The sequence below is a fragment of the Paramormyrops kingsleyae genome, chromosome 15, assembly GCF_048594095.1.
Source record: "Paramormyrops kingsleyae isolate MSU_618 chromosome 15, PKINGS_0.4, whole genome shotgun sequence".
Classification (NCBI taxonomy): domain Eukaryota; kingdom Metazoa; phylum Chordata; class Actinopteri; order Osteoglossiformes; family Mormyridae; genus Paramormyrops; species Paramormyrops kingsleyae.
This window is the reverse complement of record NC_132811.1, coordinates 29,125,284-29,134,694: the sequence shown is the minus strand read 5'-3', so window position 1 is coordinate 29,134,694 and position 9,411 is coordinate 29,125,284. Positions and strand designations below refer to the sequence as shown.

The following is a 9,411-nucleotide window of genomic DNA, read 5'->3' as shown; positions in this document are numbered from 1 at the left end:
TTCGTCACTGTGCAGGACAGACTGACCGGACTCACAAACAAGACGCCTCGATTAAACGAAGCGGAATACCTCAACCTCGCAGACGAGGTACTTTATTGACTAAGACAGCCCGAGGTCCAGGAGGACCCCGCGGCTTATGCCCTGGCTTCCAACGCTCGGGAGACCCTGTAGGCGATCACCCCGTCTACGGGTCCGCACCTCGCGGAGGAGGTACTGCACACGTTGCGCAAGCTACGGAGCAGAATGAGCAGAGTCGCCTTGGACTCTCGCTTATTTCCCGCCTTACCAGCTGGCTCAGCCCCGACTCCGACAAAAATGGTAGGGATCAAGAAAAAGCAGAAGAAACGCAGAGGGGCGGATCCCTTTGGGGATTCCCTTCTGCCGGCAGATCCTGCTTGCTTCCCCATGGCCCTTAAAGGGACATACCCTACAGTACTCAACCCCACTGTGTTCGTCGCGCCCGGGTCGCCACCCTCCAGTCCCAGCCGGCTGGCTCCCAAGGAGCCTGATCCTGCTGCACCGGCTCCAGAGAAGCCCCTCCTCCAACTTGTTCCAGAGGTAGGCTCTGTTTCCCTCGCCCCAGTCCCCACAGCCCATGCCTTTGTGGGCACACGTTTGGCCCAGAAGGGTGCCAGGGCTATAGAGGAGGGAATTCCCCGGGTCCCCAAGTTCCCTAAGAAGAGAGTATCAGCTCCAACCCCCGTGGTCCCTGCACCCGAGGCTCTCCCGCCTGCAGCTTTGCCATCATCCACACCTGAGACCCTGGCCAGACGGTTTTTCACCCTCCAGGTCTGTACTGGTGGATCATGGGGGAGCCAGCAGTGCGAGACTCCCCAGGGGCTGCCATGCTCCTGGAGCAGCTGCGGGAGGAGTTTGCTGCGGTCACCCCTGTGTCCCCATCCCAGCAGCTAGAAAGAGCAGAGGAGACCCTGAAGAGGCTGCTCTGCTTGAGAGCGGAGCAGGCCCCCACAGCAGGGGATACTGTGCCCGCACCTGAGGTGCACCCCCCTGCTCAGGACCCCATGGTACCTGTGGTTCCTGCTTTTGCCCCCGAGGTTCCTGCTTTCGCCCCCGAGGTGCCTGCAGCGACTACAGCGTGCTGGCTGTTCCCGCTGAAACCCCAGAGGTTCCCGTGTCTGCGACTGCGCACCCATTGTTTCCTGTGCCTTCTGCTCCTGCAGCGCCCCCTGTTGGCCCGGAGTCAGCGGTTGCTGCAGCACCCCCCAAGGTTCCTGTGGTGCCGGCAGCGCCCCTCGAGATTCCTGTGGCGCCTGCAGCGCCCCCGAGGTCTCTGTTCTCATCCCTGAGGTTCCTGTGCCTCCAGTTCCAGCTGCACTACCCCCTGAGGTACTTGAGTTGGCACCCCCTGCTGGCCCGTAGTTGGTGCCCCCTGCTGCTGTACCTCCTGCCCAGTCCCCTGTGCAGCCCCGAGAGGTCCCCGTGACTCCTGAGCTCCCCGCTCGGCTCCCCGTGACTCCTGAGCTCCCCGCTCGGCTCCCCGTGACTCCTGAGCTCCCCTCTTGGCTCCCTGTGACTCCTGAGCTCCCCGCTCGGCTCCCTGTGACTCCTGTGGCGTCCCCCGAGGCCCCTGCTGCTGCCGCAGCGTCCAAGGCCCCTGCTGTTACAACCCAGTCCCCTGTGCAGCCCCCTGAGCTCCGCGCGGCTCCCAAACTCCCCGCTCAGCTCCCCACAACTCCCGAGCTCCCTGACCAGCTCCCTGCGGCTCCAGTGGCCCCTGCGGCGTCCCCCGTGGCTCCTGAGCTCCCCACTCAGCTCCCCACGGTCCCTGCAGTGTCATCCGCGGTTCCAGGTCCCATGGCTCCTGCTATGGTGCCCCCTTCTGAGGAGCTGGTCCCGGCTCCGCCCGCAGCTGCGCCGGCTCGGGCTCCACCCACGCCTGAGGTCCAAGCACTGGCTCCACCCATGCCGACCCACGAGGGTCCAGTCCCTCCGGTCCCGGCTCCCTCGGCCTCAGTCCCCGAGGTGGTCCCTGAAGACCTGACCCCTGCTCCTTCCTCCACAATGGAGTCAGAGGGGGAGTTGTAGTGGGACACCTCGGGGATCACCCTGACATTGCCCATGGACCCCTCCAGGGGGTCACCCCTACCGCCGGCACTCCAGCACAGCGGTTCACGGCCGGGTTGCCGCCTCTCGGTCTCCCAGAAAGGGAGGGGGCACCGACGTCGGGGTAGACGTCGGGGAGTCCCCCTTCCTTTCCCAGGCTCCGGCTAGGCGATTGGCCCCGGCCTCGCCCAGGACACCTTGTCCGCCGGCCACGGCCCGACCGCCGGCGTCCCCTTTACGGCCTGCAGGCTCCTTGCCTGCGGCTCTCCCTTCGGCTCCTTCCTCGCCACCCTCAGCCCCTGTTCCAGCCCCACAGAGACCTGCTGCCCCAGCATGCCCTGCTTCCCGTCCCCCGAAGGTCCCCTCTGCTCCCTGTTGCCCCCTGCCCTTGGACCCTTTGGCCCCTGTGTTTACTCCCCGTCCTGTGTCACCGCCGTTCACTTCAAGTTCCTTTGTGCCCTCCATGTTTGCTCCTCGTCCCTCCATGCCATTGCTCCCCTCTGGTCCCTTCATGCCCTCCATGTTTCCCCTTCGTCCCTCAGTGCCTTCATCTTTGGTTGGTCCCTTTGTGCCCCCTGTGTCTCTTCCGTGTGCCTCCGTGCCTTTGCTCCCCTCTGGTCCCTTTGTGCCCTCTAGTCCCTTTGTGGCCCCCGTGTTTTCTCCCCATCCTTCTGTGCCTTTGTCCCCTTTCGGTTCCTTTGTGCCCCATGTGTGTCCTTCCCGCCAATTTGTGCCCACGCCCCCTGTTCATCCCTATGTGCCTCCTATAGGTGTGCCCCCTGGTATGGTCCCTTCGTCACTTGTAGTGTCCCCAGGTCCCATGTTTTCTTTTTTGGTGCCCCTGTGTGTGTCTGCGTTCCCTGTGGTGTGTCATCTGTTGTCTGAGTTGGTGTCCTTGTGCCAGTTCTGTGTGTCCGTGTTGTTCCCCGTGGTGTTCTTTTTGTCTCCCCAGGAGCCGTCATGTCCCCGGTCCCCGTCGCTCTGCTCCCCTTAGGAATCCAGGACAGGTACTTTGCGTTTGCAGCTAGCAGAGCACTTGCATGACCCTATTTGACGGCTGTTGACACAGTAACCTTTTTAACATAGAGAGAGGCTGACACTATTTTTAGGGTGTATAGTTCAGCATCTTCGCTCATGAGACAAAACTCATCTTTGTTTTGAACCATTTTAATTTTAACATCAACACCATTTAGGATTAATCTATCCTGGAAAAATATGTCAGAATGTATAGGTCCCAACAAATCGAAAACCACACTTATTGATGAAAATGCTGCTCTTTTCTCTAGTGCTTTATTATCTCCTTCTGGATCTGTTTCGTCCATAGACCCCGCACTGTCTTTGTAAAACAGTCCACAGGTGAGTTGTCTGGAGAGCGTGCCACTTTTATAACTAAGCAGACACTCTATCATCGCTCTGTAAGGGTACGTGTTGCTAGACTGGCTCACAAGACGGTCATCTAGCGACATGTCCACTTGCGATCATGTAATTTATAATACGCAATACATTATTGTGGGTAATACTGCCTAGCAGGTCTGAAATGCAACTCTACAATTGTTTTTCCATATCGGAAGGTTATCGCCTTGTTCTGGTCAGTCTTTAACTCAATGGCAATATTATCAATGTGATTCTTGATCGACACGTAATGAATCCTGTAGTATGATATTGTGACCATCGAGTTGTGTCCCCCGCAATATGTACACCACGTAAAAGGGGAACATAACTGTCAGTACTCAACAATGTCTGGATACACATAAACTGTATAGAAGCCAGCACATATGTCAGTGGGATGTGGTGCTGACGGTCATTCCCCTATCTTCTGAAATACATTGGGATCAAATCCCAGCATCCGTGCAAGGCCTCCTTTAACCTTAAAGGCCATGTACGGGGGCCACCCATATACACCTTGTTTTTTATAACGCTATAGTCAAGTTTTAGTTTTGATATTCCTAGAGCATCGTTCATCTCACTAATCAGGTTTTTGATATCTCTGCAATGACCCGCCTTTACCTTGTATTGCAGTGTAAGTGGTATTGCCGGTCCCCCTGCCACGTTAAATATAGTGTCTTCTTCTACCAGTGAATCCCAGGTATGCAGGTACTGTATCTCTGCTAATCCAACTTCCCATTTACCATTCAGATCAATCAGCTTGTCTAGTTTTGTTGTGTAGCAAGATATGGTATTGTGTGGAAAAACATCCATTGAAGCATTGCTTGGGAGAGTGACGTAAAATCGGCTTTCCTCCATCCTTGCCTTTAGTGCATCTGTACACCACCAAACACAGGCCACCGTACTTATACATCTACTACTTGATTAGCGGGAACCCAGCTATTAAATTTGTCTGGCCACCCTAACTAGAGGATGACACGGGAGTGGATTTTCACTCCTGTCCCGTCCCACTCACATAGAAAGAAATCCTGTCCCGTCCCACTCCCAGACCAAAGTTTAAAAAATAATCCCGTCCCATCCCGCTCCTGGTAAAATGACTCCCACTCCCATCCCGCTCCTGTTTAAAATGACTCCCGCTCCTGTACCGCTCCCATATATTTTTTTCTTCATTTAGTGTTTAGGTAATACATAGAATTTGATTTTATCTGCTCCCCGTCCTGTTTTAGACCAGCTGCTGAGCCCCTGCTTCCAGATTTTCTCCAGAAAATAAAAGACAGCAAATAAAAGAAAAACAGTACATAGTTCACACCATGTCTACAATAGTTTAATAAACCCAAAGAGCACATAAAGCTGCATTTTACTAATTTATTGTTGAGTAAACAATACATTTATAGTTTACATTTATAAACATTTATAGTTTTTTTTTTTATTACATGTTAACCATTTTCATCCATTATGCTCTTGCATAATGAGTCCATCTTAGTTATATGTTGCTGTGTAGGAACAAAAGTGCATCTACATTTTCTGGATTGAGGGTAGAACGCCTCTCCTCTATCAGTCTTCCCGCAACACTGAAGCTACGCTCAGAAGGAGTACTTGTTGCGGGCAGGGGCGTAGCAAGCTTTTCAAAAGTGTGGGGGATGAATGTGGTTTGTTTGTTAACAATAAAAATGATTAATACAATGACAGAAGGGTACAAAAGGTATTAACATACAAGATGTAAAAAGCTTTCAATTTAAATGAGTGATAGTGATACTAGAGTGATACTAAAAACACACTCAGAACACACTTGCTAGACTTGCTAAAGATTTAGAATCAGAAATGCTTTAATAATCTCAGGGAGAAATTATTTTGTTGCTACAAATATACAGACAACATTTCATACAAACAACATACTGTATATTCAGAACAAAAATATAAACAACTGTGTACATATATAAATGCAACCAACAACAACAACAACTGACCAAATAATATATGACCAACTATATCTCTCATTTAAAAGAACCAAAAGTGCTCTTTCTGCTCTCCTTACAAGAGACAAACTGCTCAGCAACCTTTTTTCTGTTTACCCTGTCCAGCTTGTCTTTATGTACATGGCACACAGCAACACTGTTGAGGCGAGTTTGGGTCATCGTGCTGCGTAGCCATGTTTTCAGCCTCCGGAGGCTGCTGAAACTCCTTTCTGACTCTGCTGATGACACAGGCACAACTAGGAGGAGTCGGGCAACTGTTTCGACTTGGTCAAAGAGACCACGGACCTCTGGGGTCATTCCTTGAAGAACTGCAACAACTTCAGTACTAGACTGGAAGCTGTACTTCATTCTGAACAATGCAAGCTGAACTTTGAGGATGTCTGGGTTGATTTCTGGGTACTGTTGGACAACAACATGTATTTTTCCAGTTAATAGAATTTGTTCCAGGTGCCTTAACATTTGCATTCCTTCCTGCTCAAATCTTTCTCTAAACTGCATGTCAGCAACATCCAGAACTTTGTAGAATTCAGTCCTGTAGTAGTCAGAAGGGGACACATGTACATGTGCAGGAGCATTACCTGTGAAGCGCTGAGGTGGGATACGGACACGAGGAGCGGCAATAGGAGTGAGATGGAGTGTTTCACACATACTTGTTGCTTTCGTGTAAAGAGCCTGAAAACTCTCTGAGTTTCTCTTTTTGCTGAAACTTTCCTTAACACAGGCAACAGCTGAAAGCATCCCATCCATGGTCTGAATTGTGCTCTGGAGGGACATATTCAAAACCTCCAACTCCTCTGTGATCTCCAAAGCACACAGAAGACCAAAGACAACATTTCCCTGCTGAAATGTGTCATAAAGCCCCTGTGCCTTACTAGCCGCATCAGACTGACTCACTGCCATTTCAGCCAAAGCCTTGATTATGCACTCGTACTGGTTTAGCACAGTGTGGATGGCACTAGTGCGAACGGTCCACCTTGTTGGACACAGAGGTCTTATAGTGTGACATGGACCCTCACCCCCCTCAGACCTTGCAATTCCCTTAAATATGTCCTTCAGTTTCCCTGACTGCCCAAACAACACACCCAACTCATTGACCCAATCCAGAGAATTACGGATAAATATTGAGGCAGTACAGGACCTCTGTGTAATTAGGTTAACACAGTGTGCAGCACAATGAACATAGGGAGCCAGAGGTTGTATTTTTCTTATAATGGCCTGTGCTCCATTGTATTTGCCAGCCATATTTGCGGCCCCATCGTATGCTTGGCCACGCAACCCAGTGATAGGCAAGTTTAGGCGCTGCAAAACATCCATGACTACTTTTGCTAGATTTTCTCCAGATGTCGAAGAAACTTCATAAAGACCAATAAATTCTTCATGAGGGACTAAATCCTTATCAACATATCTCAAACACACCGCCTCTTGCTCTTTTCCAGACACATCTCGTGTCCCATCCATCATCACAGAGTACTGCAGGTGTGGAAGTGATCTGATGTTTTCAACTATTTCACGTATGATCATGCTGCTGAACAAAGTTAGGATTTCATTTTGAACAATAGCTGAAGTATATACATCCTTTCTACCACATGTCAACCACTTGGTTAGAGAGGGGTCATCCTCTGATTTGTACTTCAGAACCTGTTCAAAATTTCCTTCACCACATTCATGGCCTCTAAAAGGTAAGCCCTGCCTAGCCAACATCTGCACAGCTCCAATGATTTTGAGAAGACATCCCCTTGCTTCCTCTTGCTTTTTCACACTCACACTAGATAGCTGAACCTGTACTGATCGATTTTCATAGATGTGCGTTGTCATGGCTGTCTTATGACTATCAGATCGCTCATGCACAGTAAATCGTTCAAGGGCTTTTTTCCAATTTTTAAACCCAGATGAAATGAATGCTGAATCAGCATTCTTGGCAAGAGATGATGTCCCCGAGTCAAAGGCTTTGGAGCAGTAAAAGCACAATACACCCTCAACATCAGGACTCACATGGAGCCATGGAAATTTCTGGTACCACTGAGTTTGAAAACTCAGAGAATATTTGGGCAAGGACTGTTTAGAAATTAATTTTGGATCTGGTTGATTGGGTTTACTGAACTGATGGCGAGTAACATCCACGTCTGTGTTCTCTGCTCCTCTCTCTACCATTTCATCTTCATCCTTATCCTCTCTGACTTCCCCCTCACTCTGTTTTTCTTGTCTGTCTGCTTCTTGTCTCTCTGCTTCTTGTCTCTCTGCTTCTTGTCTCTCTGCTTCTCGCCTGTCTGCTGCTTGCCTGTCTGCTGCTTGCCTGTCTGCTTCTCGCCTGTCTGCTTCTTGCCTGTCTGCTGCTTGCCTGTCTGCTTCTCGCCTGTCTGCTTCTCGCCTGTCTGCCTCTTGTCTGCCTTTTACTCCCTCTTCATCTCTGTCTTCCTCACTCCTGGCCACATCCTCACATACACCATAATCAAAACATTTAAAATGAATTTGTGAATTTGATATAAACACACCATACACACGTGTGCACCTGAGATGGAAATAAGCACCACCCATGACACAAACACACACACAGCCCCTCTTCCTTCATAAACCTCTTTTACAAACTGTAACATTCATTTAATTGCTCACCTGTGAACCTTCCTGTGCTGCCTCTGAAACCAATGCCTCCAGCAACGTCCTCTCCTAAACAAGGTTGCAGTGGTAATAGGTTCAAACAGTTACAGCTGTGGCACTAGAAAACCTCAGTGAATATTGAAAAGTAATACAATGAAATAAATGCAAACAGCATCTAATGGTAATAGGCTACTGTTGTTTAATGTCAACATTTTTCAACTTTCATCTCTCAACTTCACTTACAGGATTTCTCTTGAAAAAGGTGTCAATCTTCTCCTGCCTCTTTCTTTTCTGCATCTTAATGATACTGCGTGACAAAAGGACCGTGGTAAGCTTGATAGTGGCATGGGTCTGACAGGACTTTGATACAACCATTATCTAAAGCCAGTCTTCAGCTGTTTTAATTGATTTAATATTGAAACTGTTTGTGATCAATATTCATTCAAACATCAATAGTTTTACTAATGAGGTTTCTGCTGAAATACATCTGAACATACTGTACCTTATCTGAAACTAAGAAAAGTAACATTCCTACTATACTGTACTACATGAAAGACACACTGCAGACTTCAAGTATTTCTCACATCCCTATCCAGCGAATTAAATAATTTAATTTATTATCTGTAAAAACAAAAAACATCGAAAAGGCATGTGATGTTTTAAAATATACGGCTTGTTTACCTCAAGAGCTTCGTAAAAAGACATGAAAACAACAGCGAAACCGTGTACAAATCAGCGCGCGACAGGGGAAACCTAGGGAAACTGCACTGCCCGGAACACCGGATTCGCCATTGACGACACCGGCTGGCTGTAAAGTGCGCGTCAACCGGGCTAGGCTCGAGGAGCATCTCAGCCCCAATAACAGCAGTTTTTTTTATTCACAGAACCGGCCAGTATAAGAGTAAGTTTCAAATTTAACTCACTCTCTCTTCGCAGCCTCAAAGACAATGATGGCGTGAATGCGCGATGTCGCTGGCGGGTAAGGTTTAAAGTATGGAACATTCCGAACAGGGGGCCGCGCGCTCCTTCTTCGGTTCAGTCTCTGTCCAGAGATGACCTTTAGATGTTTTTCTATTACACATTACACACGTAACATAAGACTATTTTCATGTATTTAAAAAAACTGATTTATCTAAAACTATGTGTATAATACGCCCCCCGCACCAAAAAATTGTGTGACCCAGTTCGCTATATAAAAACAGGGATGCACAGCGCAAGCCTTTAATTTCCGTTGGTAATTTAATGTCGGTGTTTTCCCTTTAAGAGCGACTTTTAAAAGTTCTCCACATCATTTTAATTGCTTAATTATCCAAATATGTTGCATGCATTGCAGTGGAAAAACTGCTTTGTTTAAAGAGAAAAAGAAGATGCTTTATTTATATAGCACCTT

The 9,411-nt window shown here is 48.8% G+C and overlaps 1 long non-coding RNA gene across 2 annotated transcripts; it reads right to left on the bottom strand.

Moving 5' to 3' along the window:
• Positions 1–5,397: 5,397 nt before the first annotated feature.
• LOC140578522 (uncharacterized) lies at positions 5,398–9,198 on the bottom strand. 2 transcript variants are annotated; one of them, XR_011982762.1, is made up of 4 exons: positions 8,945–9,198; positions 8,265–8,328; positions 8,037–8,090; positions 5,398–7,859 (listed from the first exon to the last, which is right to left on the bottom strand). It is a non-coding gene; the product is annotated as an uncharacterized lncRNA (long non-coding RNA). The 2 variants fall into 2 exon arrangements; XR_011982761.1 differs by lacking the exon at positions 8,945–9,198 and having other exon boundaries at positions 8,265–8,870.
• Positions 9,199–9,411: the final 213 nt, after the last annotated feature.